Source organism: Phoenix dactylifera, chromosome 13 (assembly GCF_051530095.1).
Source record: "Phoenix dactylifera cultivar Ajwa chromosome 13, Ajwa_hap1_PhDact_Kaust_v1.1, whole genome shotgun sequence".
Lineage (NCBI taxonomy): Eukaryota > Viridiplantae > Streptophyta > Magnoliopsida > Arecales > Arecaceae > Phoenix > Phoenix dactylifera.
This window is the reverse complement of record NC_143202.1, coordinates 12384845-12402112: the sequence shown is the minus strand read 5'-3', so window position 1 is coordinate 12402112 and position 17268 is coordinate 12384845. Positions and strand designations below refer to the sequence as shown.

The window sequence follows — 17268 nt, the reverse complement described above, 5'->3', positions numbered from 1 at the left end:
GGAACATTCGAGCTAAGATCAAAACATTAGGATCATCCCCACCTCTTAAGATGGCTGAAGAACAACCCAAACTCCTGAGGGAATACTTTACTCCCACTATTTACACTTCCCCATCTTGCATTCGATTACCTGAGGTAGCAGCTGTACAATATGAAATAAAGTCTAGTGTGATCCAAATGCTTCCATCTTTTTATGGGCTCACCAATGAAGATCCATATAAACACCTAGATGAATTCCTTGAGATTTGCACCACTGTCAAGATTCAGAACTTCACTGATGATGCCCTGAAACTTAGGTTATTTCCCTTCTCCCTTAAAGATAGAGCCAAACAATGGTTGAATTCTTTAGAAGCTAACTCAATTCGTTCTTGGGATCAAATGCAACAAGAATTTCTTAAAAAATACTTTCCCATAGGAAGAACGAACCAGTTTAGACGTGCCATTACAAGCTTCTCCCAAACTGAGGGAGAAGAATTTTATGAAACTTGGGAGAGATTTAGGGACCTAATCCGTAAATGCCCTCATCATCAAATACCTAAGTGGCAACTAGTGCAATGTTTTTATGACGGATTGACAGAACGAAACCGTCAGATGATCGATGCTGCATGCGGGGGCACTTTTATGCTTCAAAATGAGCATGAAGCATGGAAATTATTTGAAAATCTTAATGAAAACTCCCTCCACCATGCTTCATGTTCTCGTCAAGCACCCCCGAGTTCTCAAAGAAAAGGGACCATTTGTGAAATAAGTCATTCTATGGACCTGTCTAGCAAGGTAGATGCATTGTCCCATAAGATTGACCAACTGATGATAGGTGGGCATTACATGAACTCTTCCCAAGCACAAGTGTGTACTATTTGTTCTAGCCCATCCCACCCTATTCATGAGTGCCCTTTAGCGCCCCAATTCCCCGAACTCGTGCAAGAACACATCAATGCTGCTCAAACACTGCCTAGACCGGGTAATGACCCATTTTCCAATACATATAACCCGGGATGGCGAAATCATCCAAACTTTTCTTGGAAGCAGCAAGCTTCGAATACTGCCCAACCTTATTCCCAAAACTTCCCAAACCCTCAGAATTTTCCAACCCCACAAAATATTCATCCCTACCGTCCCTCGACTCAATTTCAACACACTCCTCCACCCCAAAGAAACACAGCCTTTGAGGAGAAAGTGTTGAACGCCCTTCAAGGTTTGGAAACCATTACACAATTAGTGCACTCTCATACGCAATCAATCGCCAAGCTAGAATCCCAAATGGGTCAACTAGCTAATGCACTAAACAAGCGAGAGGAAGGAAAGCTTCCAAGCCAACCACTAAGTAATCCTAGGGGACAATACATGGCTCAAGAAAATCAACTAAATGCAATTCATCATGAACAAGCCAATGCTTTGACTACCCTAAGGAGTGGACGTATAATAGACAATAAGATTGGGGAGGACAACAATAAGGAAGGTGAAGAAGAGGATAGAAATGTGTCAAATGAAAATCTAAAACCTTCTTCTTCTTCTTCGGCTAGTCCATCTTCTGCCAAAACTCACATCCCAAAGGCCCCATTTCCTGAAGCTCTTACTTCACCCTCTCCATTTGGCAAAAAGGGAACTTCATTAGAAGAGATGATGGAGGTCTTCAAACAAGTTAAAATCAACCTCCCACTCCTTGATGCCATCAGACAAGTTCCCTCCTATGCCAAATTTCTCAAAGACCTTTGTACACAAAAGCGAAAATCTAGGACACATGTGCCTAAAAAGGTCTTCCTAACTGAGCAAGTGAGTTCTATTCTCCAACACAACACCCCTCCAAAATTCAAAGATCCTGGTGCTCCCACCATCTCCTGTGTCTTAGGAAATAATTTCATTGATCGAGCACTCTTAGATCTAGGGGCAAGTGTCAACCTTTTACCTTATTCAGTTTCGAGAAACTTGGTTTAGGTGAGTTAAAACCAACCTCGGTATCCCTTCAATTGGCTGATCGATCTGTAAAAACACCACGTGGGATAATTGAAGATGTTCTTGTCAAGGTAGATAAATTCTATTTTCCAGTAGATTTCATTGTCCTTGATATGGAACATGAGCCCAATCCTAATAAACAAATCCCCGTTATCCTTGGGCGGCCCTTTTTAGCAACAGCCAATGCGTGCATCAATTGTAGAACAGGGGTAATGAACATATCATTTGGGAATATGAAGGTAAAATTAAATGTGTTCAATGCGGCCGACCAACCCGCAAGGGAAATTGAGTGTTTTATGATAGACAAAATAGATGACCTCATAGAAGGAGATGCAAAAACTATCTCACTATGTCTGGCTGAAGACAATAAACTTAGCGCTTGTTGGGAGGCAACCCAATTCTCTTAGATTATTTCTTAACATTGAGGACAATGTTAGGTTTAGGTTTGGGGGTATTCATCTTGATTTTCATCAAAAAAAAAAAGTTATAAAAAAATAATAAAAAAAATCATCATCTTTTAAAAAAAATAAAAAATTAAATATATATATATATATATTTTTAAAAATATATGTTTATAAAATAATAATTAAAAAAAGTTATTAAAAAAAAAAGTTTTTGTTAAAAAAAAATCCTAATTTATATACATTTATGCGAGAATGATAAACACACAAGGTATATAAAATCTAAAAAGCCCAATGACTAGTGGGAAGTAATACAAATTTAAGTTCTTTTTATTAAGTCTCTCTTAGGGAGTTGTAAGCTAATTAATACTTTGGAATTTCACTACACACTGGCCGACTCTTCTAAGGTCTAGGCTCGACATTATGTTGAGAGTATGGTAGCAACTTTGGACCCTGATGAATCATACATATCTAATCCAAAAAAAAAAATCAATAAAAATGGATTTAGTCAGGAACATCGAAAAGGGCTACCTATTGTCAAAGGTCAAATGGGCTTGTGATGAGGACTCCGAGCATAAGTCCGTAGGGGAGTCTTGATGCCCGACACCTTATGCCAACTGGTGTGAGAGTTGTCGACTGATTGCTCGTTACACGGAGAAATCACCACAAGAGTAAAAGTGCACAATTTATATATCTTTCTTTAGAAAAAAAAAAAAGAAAAAAAAATGTTGTATTGACCGAAAAGACAATAGTGTGAAAGCCGTCGTTGTAAAAATTCGAGTAAACTGGAATATTACAGATAAAGCCCGTGAGGTACTAAAGTAAACATCCACAACTCTCGAAATCCTGCAGATAAGATGATTTTGAATCAGTAAGTAGGTCTTTTCGACCAATCCTTGGAAACTACTAGTATTAACAATATTTTGGAGATCCGAACCCTTAGCTTGTGTACGGTCCAGATTTCACCAAGCACTCCAGTATAAATAAGTCTTACAACTCCCTAAAAGGAAACTTAATGACTTTAACTTAGATTGCATACTAACCTAGAATTTGGGCTGACTTAGTAAATAAAACCGTGTGTGCTTTGAAATTCTTATCATTTATGTATCTTAGATAATAATAATAATAATAAAAGAGAGTTTTTGAAAATCTTAGCTAGTATGCTTTTGGAATTCGATTTTCACTTCATATATCAATCGATCTAATAAAAAATATAATAAAAAATAAATAATAATAATAATAATAATAATAAATAATAATAAAAAAATGATTTATTGAAGTTTGTGGGTATCTTCACTGAAAACTCTCACGAGACTATAACTCGTCCACTAGGGTAACCTAGGGGTTTAAAGCCATGTTGCATATGGTAAATGCAATCGCGATGCCTGCGAAAGTGAGTTAGAGTTGTTCTTTTCTAATTTTATTTTGCTCGAGGACTAGCAAAACATAGGTTTGGGGGTGTGATAAGTGCTGATTAATCTATAATTTAATATTCTTTTTCCAGCACTTATCAATGTTCTTAAACGGATAACTACTTGTTTTACCATGAAATTGAATAAACATTGAATTAAATTTAAATTATGGTAAGAGGTAAATAATTCTTTTCTTAAACCAGATCCTGAACTTGTCTCTCTCTTGATTGCAATCTTTAATGAAAACTACAGAAAAACATATAAGGAGATTGTGTTGACCCAACTAACGTTATAACTAAATGGGCTTTGGTCCTGATTTGATTGAAAGTTATAATTGTATAGGAAAATATTTGATTAACCCTTTTATTAAGTCACGGTCTGATCTGGTTGAGTCCAATCTGAAGCAGTTTAGTAAGAATTAAATGACATTGGGCTCGAGAACATGTTCAAGCCAAATCAACGATCATGACCCACCTCAAACCCAAAGTAATTCCCAACCAATTTCTTACCTGCCTTCATATAAAATTTATAATTTTAAAACAAAAATAATAATAATAATAATTGAATATCCATGAATCACTGTTCATATGAACAGTGTCCCGTGAAAACACTGTTCATATGAACAGTGTTACAAAAAAAAAATAAATATATACATGTTCTACTGTTTATCTTCTTCCCCCCCTTCCTCCCTCCTTGCATCAGGGCCGTCCACCTTCCTCCCGTCGATCCCGCGTCGTGCCCACCGCGTTCATGCCATCTCCTCTTCCGGATTCCCAGCTCCTCCGCCATCAACCACGTGCGGCATCTCTTTCGGATTTCCATCCCCACGCCGTGACCAGCGCCTCCGCACGGCTGCCATTCCGGGCGCCGAGACAAGCTCCGCATGCTCCCAGCGTATCACGCCATGGATCCGGCCACCTTCTTCTTCCGGTCCTCCTAGCATCGCGTCCCAGCCGCTCTCGGAGTCAGCCATCCTTCCGCATCAGGCGACCGACGATCCCGCATCCATTCCTTCTGCGGTCCAAAGACAGAAGAAGATCGGAGCAATCGTCCCAGCAATCCTGCAACCAACTCTCCTCCCTGATCAACGCTTCCAGCATCCCATGAAATCAAGCATCTAGCCGTCCCCCTCTGCCGGATTTGAGCCATTCCAACCGTCCGCGATCTGTCCGCCGTTTCTTCTCCCGCGATGCATTCCACATTGATCCCGCAGCCAGCTCCCATCGGATGAGCATCCCGGATTCGCATCCTCACCAGCGTACTCCCAGGGGATCCATCACCAGATGAGTGGCTATATAAGGTGGCCATCGGCTTGGAAGGGGGGGGAGCTCGGTGGAGAAGAAAGAAAACAGGGGAGAACCCCTGTTTCGGTGAAGAAGAAGAAGAAGAAAGCCGAGACTCGAGAGAAAGAAATTAAAAAAAAAAAAAAAGAATGAGAGGTGAAGGCTTTCATTTGAAGATGGAAGGACATCCGGCCACCATGCGCGGCTGAACACCTAGTCTAGGGCTGGATGAAGCCCTAGCAATGTAACAGGGCATTGTAGTTCTTACTCTTTTTAGTCTTTTTGGAGTTTGTTTAAATTCTCATTCTCAATGAAAAAATTATTTTATGATGTTTAAACCTTGAGCATGCCATTTACTATTCATGTTTGCTAAAGTAGTCTAAGATGATCCATGCCTAGGAAGATGAGATGTGCTACACCCTAGATTAGCATACTTAGGTAGACATTTCATGCTATACCGAAGATGGATCTTCCTAAAACTCTTTATGCTTTTATTTTATAAGGCTTGTAGCCAAAATTGCATGCCTCTCCAAAAGATAAGATTAAGAACACAATCCTTGATGCAATGCTATGTGGTGGATTCCAAACCCTAGATCTATTTACTTTGATAAAATTTCAATCCGTACTCATAGTTTGATTTAGTTAAATCAAGTTAGCAAATCCTTCTTTTTGAATTATTTTTAAAAAGAAAAATAACTTAATCTTCAATCCCTGTGGACCGACACCCGTAATCACTATCCTACAGGATACGTGCTATTGCGTGGTTTATTTTTGAAATTGAAATAACCGATCAATAAGAAAGAAGGAGAGAGAGAATGATGCGGTTGAAGGGAAAGTAGTTAGGATATGATGACGTGTCATCTTTATCCAATCCAAGTGGCACTTCTTCATGAGGCGCCATTCTAAATTCACCGTATTCTCTTCTTTCTCACGCCATCTGATGTTGACTAAGTCAATATCACAAGTCCATCACGAGATCATGATCTCCCATCATCCCATGATGAAGATCCAATGGCTCTAATCCATGGCGCCATCCATTTGATCCTTCTCTTCATCCAAATGTTGATCCAACGGTCAAAATTAAATGTTTTATCAAATCTAATTCAATTAGACTCAAATCAAGCCAATTTAGGTGCCAACTCTTGGCTAACCCATATTAGAATATGATCTAATCAAATTAGATCAATTAAGAATCAGATTCGAATCCAGTTCGAATCAGATTCGAATCCAGTTCGAATCAGGAGCTAAGGTTTGCAACACCTGCTAGGATATTTATCTTGCAAACATGATCTAATCCAATTAGACCCTTGATAAGTTTTCTTGTGTGTGACCCATTGGGTTCCATACTTAGCCAGCAATAGGTGTGAGTGCGAGTTGACCCAACTTGATTAGAACTCTTCTAATCGATTTAAGTCCAAACTGCGCGAACCCGAACTTAACAATTAGAATCCTTTCTAATTGATGATCGAATTAAACTCTTTAGTTCGATCAAACCTATAAGACAAGATTGACGTCTAGCAACGTGTCATGTCTACCCGGAAAATATGGAATTTGGTAGAAATACCAAAAATACCCTTCAGTGGCAAGTTACCATGCAATTCAATCCTTTAATCAAACTGCATCCCAAATATGTATATGAGTATGAATATATGTCAAACTCAATTTCATATTCATATTTTTCTCAATCTTTTAATGATAATTCAAATAATGAAACATTAGAAACTCTTTCTAATTTTCATTCTGCTTTGATCAAAGGCTTCCTGAATTATCATATGATTAGAATAAATAGGATGCTATCTTCTCTTACTAGAAGTGATTAATTCCTTGTTGACCTACTCATAATCTTCGTACACAATCCACCATATCCAGAAGACCTCGTACATAACTTATTGTCATGAATGAGTGTAAACCAAAACATAGGTTCATGTGCACAAGATACCATGGTGATCTCAGGTCAAAGGATCAGTTGCACAACTCCCACTAAGAGAATCATCTTTTGACATGTAAGTAAGACTTCATAAGATTTCTCTTTGTAGGTCAATTCAGTGAACTCATTCTTCTAATGAGCACCCATATCTTTGTATTAGTGTCTCCACACAAATGATTGTGAGATTAATCATCCTCTGCATCGAGCATACATAAGACATGCCAGTCTTTCCGGTAATCATTGATCCCCGACTCAATATACCAATGACTGGGAATATTTAAGATTAGGATTTTAGGATTTTAAGTCTCACTAGTATGATCTCATCATAGTCTTAAAACCATTGCCCTAATCTAAGGAGTTTATCATAAATATAATCAACAGCATATGATAAAATATAATGCCTTTATTCATATTTAAATGTCATGTACATGATTTGGACAAATCAAAAGAAAAACCCTTCGCAATACATATTGTGATTGGCTTGTAGGGCATCTACTCTTTCACTTGGCCTCATACATACTGATGTATGTGGACCTATGAACGTAAGTGCCAAAGGTGGTTATGCCTACTTCATAACCTTCATAGATGACCTATCCAGGTATGGGTATGTCTATCTGATGAAGCATAAGTCGGAATCATTTGAAATGTTCAAACAATTTCGTAATGAAGTAGAAAAACAGACTGGAAAGAGTATTAAGATCCTTCGGTCAGACCGAGGAGGAGAATACCTTTCTGGTGATTTCTTGACTTATCTAGAGGAGAATGGGATTCTCTCACAATGGACCCCTCCAGAAACACCTCAGCACAATGGTGTATCCGAAAGGAGGAATCGAACTCTGTTAGACATGGTTCGATCCATGATGGGGTTTACTAGTCTGCCTGTATCTTTTTGGGGTTATGCTTTAGAGTCTGCGTGTATAATACTAAATAAGGTTCCAAGTAAGTCTGTTGAGAAGACTCCATATGAGATATGGACTGGGCGTAAGCCGACACTTTCATACCTTAGGGTTTGGGGATGTCCGGCTTATGTTAAACGTTCTTAAACTGACAAACTTGGTCCTAGATCCGATAAGTGTTATTTTGTAGGGTACCCCAAGAAAACTAGGGGTTATTACTTCTACCTTCCTAATGAACAAAAGGTGTTCGTAGGACTTAAGGCAACCTTTTTGGAAAAAGAATTCCTTAGTGAAGGAATTGTTGCCTCTAAGGTTGAACTTAATGAAGCTCAGCAGATGGAAGATTTAACACAAACTACTGAACCCATAGAACCGGATTCGATTAGATCAAACCCGGAGCCCAATATAGAAGCATCATTAAGGCGATCAGGTAGAGTACCGCGTCAAGTGGACAGATACTACGGTTTCTTGGTCCAAGACGCAGATCCCATTGAGCTTGATGAGAACAATGAGGATCCGATTACCTATATGGATGCTATGCAGAGGTCCGACTCTGAGTTATGGCTTAATGCCATGAGATCCGAAATGGAATCCATGGAAATCAATAGTGTATGGACACTAGTTGATCCACCCGAAGGGATAAAACCCATAGGGTGCAAATGGATCTTCAAAAGAAAGAGAGGCGCAGACGGAAAGGTGGAGACCTATAAAGCCTGTCTGGTTGCCAAGGGGTATCGTCAACGTTATGGTATCGACTATGACGAGACTTTTTCTCCTGTGGCAATGCTAAAATCTATTCGGATCATGCTTGCTATAGCAGCATATATGGATTATGAAATCTGGCAAATGGATGTGAAAACAGCTTTTCTAAATGGAGAGCTGGAAGAAGAGGTGTATATGATACAACCTGAGGGTTTCACATCCACAGACGAGTCCAAAGTATGCAAGCTACAAAAGTCCATTTATGGATTAAGCAAGCTTCTCGAAGTTGGAACATACATTTCGATAAAACTATCAAAACGTATGGCTTCGTTAAGAACGAAGAAGAACCTTGTGTCTACAAGTGAGCTAACGGTTCAGTGATCACATTCCTTGTCTTGTATGTGGATGACATTCTCCTAATTGGGAATGACATCCCTGCATTACAAAATGTAAAACTCTGGCTGTCATCACAGTTCTCCATGAAGGATCTGGGAGAAGCATCCTACATCCTAGGGATGAAGATCTATAGAGATAGATCTAAGAGATTGCTTGGATTGTCCCAATCCACGTACATCGATACGATGTTGAAGCAGTTCAACATGGAGAGTTCCAAGAAGGGCTATCTTCCAATAGGCCAAGGAATTTCTCTCTCTAAGAAAGATTGTCCGACAACTTCTGAGGAGAGAGAGCGTATGAGTAGAATCCCATATGCTTCTGCAGTAGGTTCTATCATGTACGCCATGACATGTACAAGACCGGATGTTGCTTACTCACTAGCAGTAGCGAGTAGGTATCAGTCTGATCCGGATGAGAACCATTGGAAGGTGGTGAAAACTATCCTTAAGTATTTGAGAAATACTAAGGACTAATGGTTAATCTATGGAGAATCTGACTTAAAACTTGTGAGGTTTACAGACTCTAGTTTTCAGTCAGACTATGATGACAGTAAGAGTATGTCAGGATTTGTGTTTACCCTAAATGGAGGAGCAATCTGCTGGAAAAGTTCCAAGCAGCATTCAGTAGCCGATTCCGTATGCGAAGCAGAGTATGTTGCTGCATCAGATGCGGCAAAGGAAGCTGTTTGGATCAAGAAGTTTGTAAATCAACTTGGTGTTGCTCCCTCAATCAACGGTCCAGTTCTTTTGTATTGTGACAATACTGGAGCCATTGCACAAGCAAAGGAGCCAAAGTCTCACCACAGGACCAAGCACATTCTGCGTCGCTACCACCTTGTACGAGAGATCGTGGAACGAGGTGACGTCAATCTTCAGAAGATCGATGGAAAGGAGAACCTAGCTGACCCATTCACTAAAGCCCTTTCTGTAAAGGAGTTCGATTATCACAAATCGAAGATGGGTATAAGATACTGTACAAATTGGCTTTAGTCCAAGTGGGAGTTGTTGGGAATTGTGTCCCAAAGCCAATTTTTAATTGTAAGAAATTGGATTATGTATATATTTTATTAAAATAAATAAAAATTTATTCTGGCAATTTTCTATTCATCACAAGTGTCACATCTTCAAATTGAACTCCTGTGTATTGTGATGAAGTCCTTAGGACTAATTTAGTGGATAAAAGAAGTTTTATCATTTAGTCCTTAAACCAGTTCGCGACCAAATGATGAGCTGTCAATTGGACAATAGCTATGTCAAGTATAGGTCGTTGTGTGTCATTTAGTTGGTTGTCCTCTTAAACCAAGGAGTGTGGAGACACTGTATGGCATACGGGTGAGATGTAGGAGTACATCATCACTGAACAGTGACTCACCTGCGTAGCACTCCACTGTCGGGAGTTAGCTCGCAAAGTGTATGGGCATAAGTACCCCTTAGACCTGAGACTGTCATGGTGACTGCAAGCAACTCACTGTACTTAGGCACTGGATGACCTGAATTTCTAATTCAGGGATCAGAAGGATGCTGGGTGTAGTCAAGTACTCGCAAAGTCTGTGTATGAGTCAAGATGGGATTGACCGCTCCAGATTATAGGATTTGATGTCTCGCTGTATTTCAATTCAGTAAAACCTTGGCTAGGGTAAACCAAGTGATAGGTCACTTGATTTGATTATTTGAAATATACTATGGATGACCGGACCCGGAGGTCGACAGTCCACTCTGAGGTCATCTTGAGCATCGATGGTCATAGGGATGAATTATGCAACAACCATACGTCTAGGTTCTTGAATGTTGCTTTGCATATTCGACCTATCCGGACGTCGGGTATCATTGCTAGATGGTCACCTCGATTAGTGCATGGAGTAGTCCATGTACTACCGGCTTAGTGTTCGAACCTATCGGAGTCACGCACATTAGTCAAACTAAGTAGGAAGGTCTTGACCCAATTTAATTAAGAATTAAATTGTGGGTTATTTGGAATTTGGTTCTGTCTATGTTCAGCTAGCACTGAACATGAGGTACATGCTAAATTTCATGGATGAATAACTAATTAAGTCTGTATTTCGGGTCAATCAAGTTTCAATTAATGTAATTGAACTTGATCAGGACTCAATTGTTGAGATTGGATTTGATTGGGTCAAAATTAGTGCAATTGGGCTCGATCACGATTTAATTGGGATTTAATTTCATATTTGTTCTGATCTAAGTCGGACTTGGATTGAGCCGAAACTGGACCCAAATGAATCCCCCATGAGTCGGACTCATGTGGAATTTTTCCGGTTCAAAAATCATTCAAATGGGCTGTCAATTTGGTTTAGAACCAAATAGGCTTGCTTTATTACAAAATGGGCTAACCCATTTTGTATTTGGCTAATCCCATTTGAATGGTGAACGGCTGACTTGTTTTAAACTCCTGTGGACCCATGGACCCTTAAGCTCATGGACCCTTAACAGATGCTTATGAGCCGCGATGGAAAAGAAACGCCTGGGAGCAAAAACAGAGTCTTCTCCGTCCTTGGTTCAACGCCACACCGTGCCACCATCCGGACTCCGTTCGTCTTGCCGTCTAGACCGGAATGTTCGGTTTTGAACCGGCTACATTCCGGTTTATTTAGATTTTCGAAATCTAGCACGTTTTCATGGATTCACTAGTTTTTTCCACCGTTTGTTTTTGAAACAAACGTTATGAAATTCATCATGAATGAATTCTTCAATGCTTGGCCAATAACGCCTCTTAACTCCTCTCAGCGTTGGCCTATTTGTAGGCCACCGTATCCTCTTAGAAGGGGAGAGGAAGAGAATTTTCTTGAGAAGAAATTGTCAGACAGAGAAGGAGATTTGATTCTGTGAAGAAAAAGAAGAAGAGAGAGGAAGGAGTCCTTTCTCTCTGGTGTTTTGGAGTTCGGCCCAGATCCAGTGTTCTCTCCTCCCTTCCATTCCCTCTGTGATCAAGATCAAGAGACGGGCATCAGTTCGGCCCAGGCGTATTGTGAAGAAACGGGAGGAAAGAAACCGAAGAAAGAAAGAAAGAGAAGAAAGAAAGAAATAGGAAGGTCCTTTTTCTAGATTTCCTTTCTTCCAAGGGTCTTTTTTGCAAAAGATTGTTTTGCACGAGTAAAGACATCATCCAACCTTCTTGCGAAGCTTGACGTGCGTGCGAAGTAGAGGGCTTGCAGATCCAGGCCTTGCAGAGCTACCTTCAGGGATCTAGATCCAGATCCAGATTCAAATTACCTCGACCAACTTCCGCTACGGGCTTGAGGTAATTTTACATAAAAGTTAAATTTAATATTTATAATTGTTATAAATAAAAAAAAATTAAAACTGATTTTTCATGCCTAGCGTTCGATTTTATCGAACAACTCGGAAAATTTTTCCTTCAGATACGTGCTAATGCGTGGTTTATTTTTGAAATTGAAAGAATCGATCAACAGCCAACAACTCTTTTTCAGTGGTAGAATAGTTGAGTTGGGCGTCCTTCAGAGTTTTGCTCGCATAATGAATCACATGGGGAAGCTTCCCCACTCGCTGACCTAGGACGACACCTATTGCATAATCAGATGCATCACACATGATTTCAAATAACAGATTCCAATCAGGGGACCTTATGATGGGTGTTGAGGTTAGTTTCGACTTCAGTCTTTATAAAGCAGTTATACAAATTGGCAAAAAATTAAAAATAGCATTTTTCGCCAGCAGATCACATAAGGGTTTCGACAATTTACTAAAATCCTTGATAAAGCGGCGGTAAAAACCCATATGCCCTAAAAAGGATCTGACTTTCCTAACAGTTTTGGGAGGTGGTAACTTAGCAATTAATTCTACTTTGGCTTTATCCACCTCAATTCCCCTTTGTGACATAATGTGTCCCAAAATAATACCTGATTGGACCATAAAATGACATTTTTTCCAGTTAAGAACTAAATTTTTCTCTTTACATCGTTCTACAATAAGGGCCAAGTGATGGAGACATTCATTAAAATTATATCCAAATATAGAAAAGTCATCCATAAAAACTTCTAAAAATTTCTCCACCATGTCGGAGAAAATGCTCATCATACACTGCTGGAATGTAGCCGGTGCATTGCATAACCCAAAAGACATGCGATGATAGGCAAAAGTGCCATAAGGACAGATGAATGTGGTTTTCTCTTGATCCTCACGTGCAATTGAAATTTGGTTATATCCAGAATAACTATCGAGGAAACAATAATGAGAGTGGCTAGCTAGACGTTCTTGTATTTGATCGATGAAGGGTAGAGGAAAATGGTCTTTCCTAGTCATGGCATTAAGCTTCCTATAGTCGATGCATACTCGCCATCCCGTTTGGACTCGAGTTGGAACTAACTCATTGTGATCATTTTTCACCATAGTGATGCCAGACTTCTTTGGTACGACTTGAACTGGGATTACTCACTGACTATCAGAAATAGGATATATAATCCCTGCATCTAAAAGCTTAATGACCTCGGCTCGAACTACATCCTTCATGATTGGATTAAGTCGCCTTTGTGGTTCTCTAGAGATTTTTGCATCTTCTTCTAGATGGATTTTATGTTGGACCACAGAAGGACTAATCCCCTTAATATCAGCTATAGACCAACCGATAGCTTCCTAATTCTTCCGAAGGATACTTAATAACTTCTCTTCCTGTTCTTTAGTCAGATTTGATGCAATTATAACAGGTAAGGTCTTGTTGTCTCCAAAAAATGCATACTTCAAGTTTTCGGGAAGGTCTTTAACTTCTAGGTGGGGAGGTTTGACATTGGATGGTACTAGCTGAGATTCTGAAATAGGCAATGATTCAAACTTGGTGGCCCATCTGCTAGTATCCATCACAGGAATGGAATCTAACAATGCATTAACCTCCCAACTTGATTCACAATCTTGACTGAAATTAGCCAAACATCTTTCTAATGGATCAGAATAACTCGACTCTTCAAAAGAACTGCTAATTATGTTCTCAATCATGTGAATTTTTTCCAAATCGTCCATCTCAGTTGACTGACTACTACTGTGAAAAGCATTGAGCTGGACAGTCATGTTTCCAAATGCTAAGATCATTATCCCATTTCGGCAGCTTATCGCAGCATTTGACGTGGCCAAAAATGGTCTGCCTAGAATTACGAGATGTGACTACCTGAATTTTTCACTAGTTCAGTTTCTAGGACTACAAAATCCACAGGGTAGTAAAACTCATTTACCTTTACAATTACATCCTCTACAATTCCCTTAGGATACTTCACAGTCCTATCTGCTAATGACAAAGTAATGTTTGTGGGTTTTAATTCCCCCAAACCTAGCTCGGTGTAGATAGAATAGGGTAACAGGTTCACACTAGCTTCTAAATCTAGGAGAGCTCTCCGAATGATGGTTTCTCCTATTTTAATTTCAACAGTGGGGCAACTAGGGTCCTTGTATTTTGGGGCAATCTGTTGTTGAATGAGAGATGAGGCTTGTGCAGCCATAACAGCTTGCCTAGGAATACTGGTTTTCCTCTTCACCGTGGTCAGGTTTTTTAAGAATTTTGTATAGGAGGAGATCTGTCTGATGGCATCTAGAAAGGATAAATTTATTTGGATATTTTTAAAGACTTCCATGATTTCATCATACTGAGATTTTTTCTTTGAGTCTTGTAGTCTACTAGGAAAGGGAGCCTTGGGTGTGTATGCCTCTATTGGTTTCTCCTCTATTCCTTGTGTTCCCTAGTCTTGTGCCTTTTTCTGAGTGGGGTTCGGTTCATGCTTTTCTTCTTTTTCTTGTACAGAAAGTTGGACCTTGTTGTCCACTTGCTTGCCAGACCGTAAAGTGGTAATTGTCTGGATTTCATGGGTTGAGTTTTCATTTGAATCAATTTGAAACTGGGCTCTTGGCCCTTGATTCTGTTGCCTACTAGGGTTAGGCACTGGTTGACTGGGTAATTCACCTCTCTTCCTATCCCCTAGAGAGTTAGCTATTTGGCTCAGACTAACCTCAAGTTTTGCAATCGCTTGCGTATGGAATTGGTTAGTCTGGGTTTGAGCCATGTTGGTTTGTTGTTGCTGTTGGATGAAGTCTTGTTGCTGCTTCATCATGTTAGCCATCATGGCTTCCAATGATGTAGTTTGCAGAGGGATAGGGGCACTATAAGTAGGAATAGGTGGAGCCAATGATTGGTTTATTTGTAATGGACCTATCTTGAGAAAATTCTTCTAAAAACCTGGTGGACCACCCTGATGCTGAATAGGTTCAGTCTGCCTGTATGAGAAGTTCGGATGAAATATATTATCAGGGTGATAAACTAGGCTGAATGAATTGGGAGTGGATTTCTTAAAGGCATTATATGAATTTAGAGCATTTGCCTGCTCAGCCTTAATGTTGGGTAGACTAGAACAACACTCCACTAGATGCTCAGAACTGTTACACAAGATGGATAAGCCTTGTGGCTCATGTTCCACTTTCATGATGGGATTTGACTCTTTTTGTGAGTTTGAGTTAGTAGAAACCGTAAAAGCATCCAACTTTTTGCTTAGATTATTCACCCCATTCACCAGATTGGACATGACATTTTTGAGTTCTGGGTCTGTTTTTATTCCGTAGGTACTTGGTTCTCTAGACCCATAATCATCTCTATCTACCTCCTGACCGTAGCTACTCCAATTTTGAGCATTTTCAGCTAAGTCCAACAGGAACTCATAGGCTTGATCGGGGGTTTATTTCATGAACCTACCCTTATGCATGGATTCAATCATCTTTCTATGTGCTAGAGGTAATCCTTTGTAAAAGAAATGTACTAGATCAGCTTTGTCAAGCCCATGGTGCGGGCACTTGACCAGTAGATCATGGAATCTTTTTCAAAGTTGGAAAAATTCCTTCTCAGATTTTTCTCTAAAAGTTCTTATGGCATCCTTAATTTTTTCAGTCTTTACCGTAGGATAGAACTTAGCCATGAACTTCCTAGATAGTTGTTCCCATGATGTGATGGAATTAGAAGCAAGAGAATACAACCATGCAGCGGCACGATCCTCTAAAGTCATGGGAAACAACCTTAATTTAATACCCTCTTCATCTAAGTTTTGATTTCTAAACGTTTGACAGATTGTCAAAAATTTGTTTAGATGAATATACGGTTGTTCGCTGTCAAACTCAAAAAATTTGGGTAACATGTTTATTGTTGCAGCCCGAATCTCGAATTGGGCTGCATTATTAATTGGTAATACTATGCAAGTAGGGGGACTAGCGGATGCGGGTGCGAATAATTTATTCAGGGTTCTAATATGTTCACCCATTGTAGAGATTGACGGTTGGTTTATAGTTCGCAGGTTGTAATGAAAAGTTCTGTCAATCTCAGGATCAAATGGGGTTAACTTATCCCTTAATGACCTTCTACCATGCATACATTATCCACAACTTAATTAGACTCGACTTCTAAACGAAATCCTAAAAGAGAAGAAGAAGGGCTAGACCAAGATGACCACAATCAACACCACACAACGGATTGGCTCTTTAATCTTGAGGTTAAAGAAGGTTTAGTAGCTTTTAATCTAGTTGCACAGAGATTTATCAGGTTAAAAAGTTCATGAAATTCTCTTCTAGATTAGACAGCTTCTGATCTCTCTTTCAGATTAAGCTTGAGCCTACCAGTTAAGCGATCCAGTAACAAGTGACCAGGAAAGTTTTGGGGTGTGTGGTGGTGCCAGAAGGGATACACCGATACCACAATACTCGTAACAGTTCTTACTATTGTAAAACTTCTCTAGACATCACCAATTACTAAATTCTTATAGAGTGGCTTTCAGCCGCTTCTTTCCAAGAGCCTAATTGAGCTCGAAAATTCTAAGGCCAACGTCTAATTGATTTTAATTTAATTTGGCTTAGGATATGTATGCAAGGTGGTGATTTTTGGGCTAAGGACAGGTAATGACTTCCCGATCTTATCTTTTTAATGGGTTTCGTCCTTAAATTATTTTATACAAATGCTTAATACTAAATGCAGCAAATATTCAATGATTTTTTAAAATTTATGGAATGTCATTAGGTTGTACTGATTAAATGAGCAAGCAAATTTTTTTTTTAATTTTATGTTTTTTTATATATATAGGAATAACTTGAATGTAAATTAAAAACTAATCCTTATGCGTCAGTCAATCTCCGAATGCCCGTTGAATAAGCTCTGGAGATTACTCCGTGAGGAGCCCCAATAGAGGTATGATAATCTCGGGGGATTGCACCCTTCAATTACTAGCAAAAATAATTTTTTTTTAAATTTTTTAATTTAATGAATTTTTTAACCTTTTTTTTAAATTTAAATTTCAAATTTTGAA

The 17268-nt window shown here is 39.2% G+C and overlaps 1 non-coding gene across 1 annotated transcript; it reads right to left on the bottom strand.

Moving 5' to 3' along the window:
- Positions 1-426: 426 nt before the first annotated feature.
- LOC120105041 (small nucleolar RNA R71) lies at positions 427-532 on the bottom strand. Its single transcript, XR_005507420.2, has one exon. It is a non-coding gene; the product is annotated as a small nucleolar RNA R71 (small nucleolar RNA).
- Positions 533-17268: the final 16736 nt, after the last annotated feature.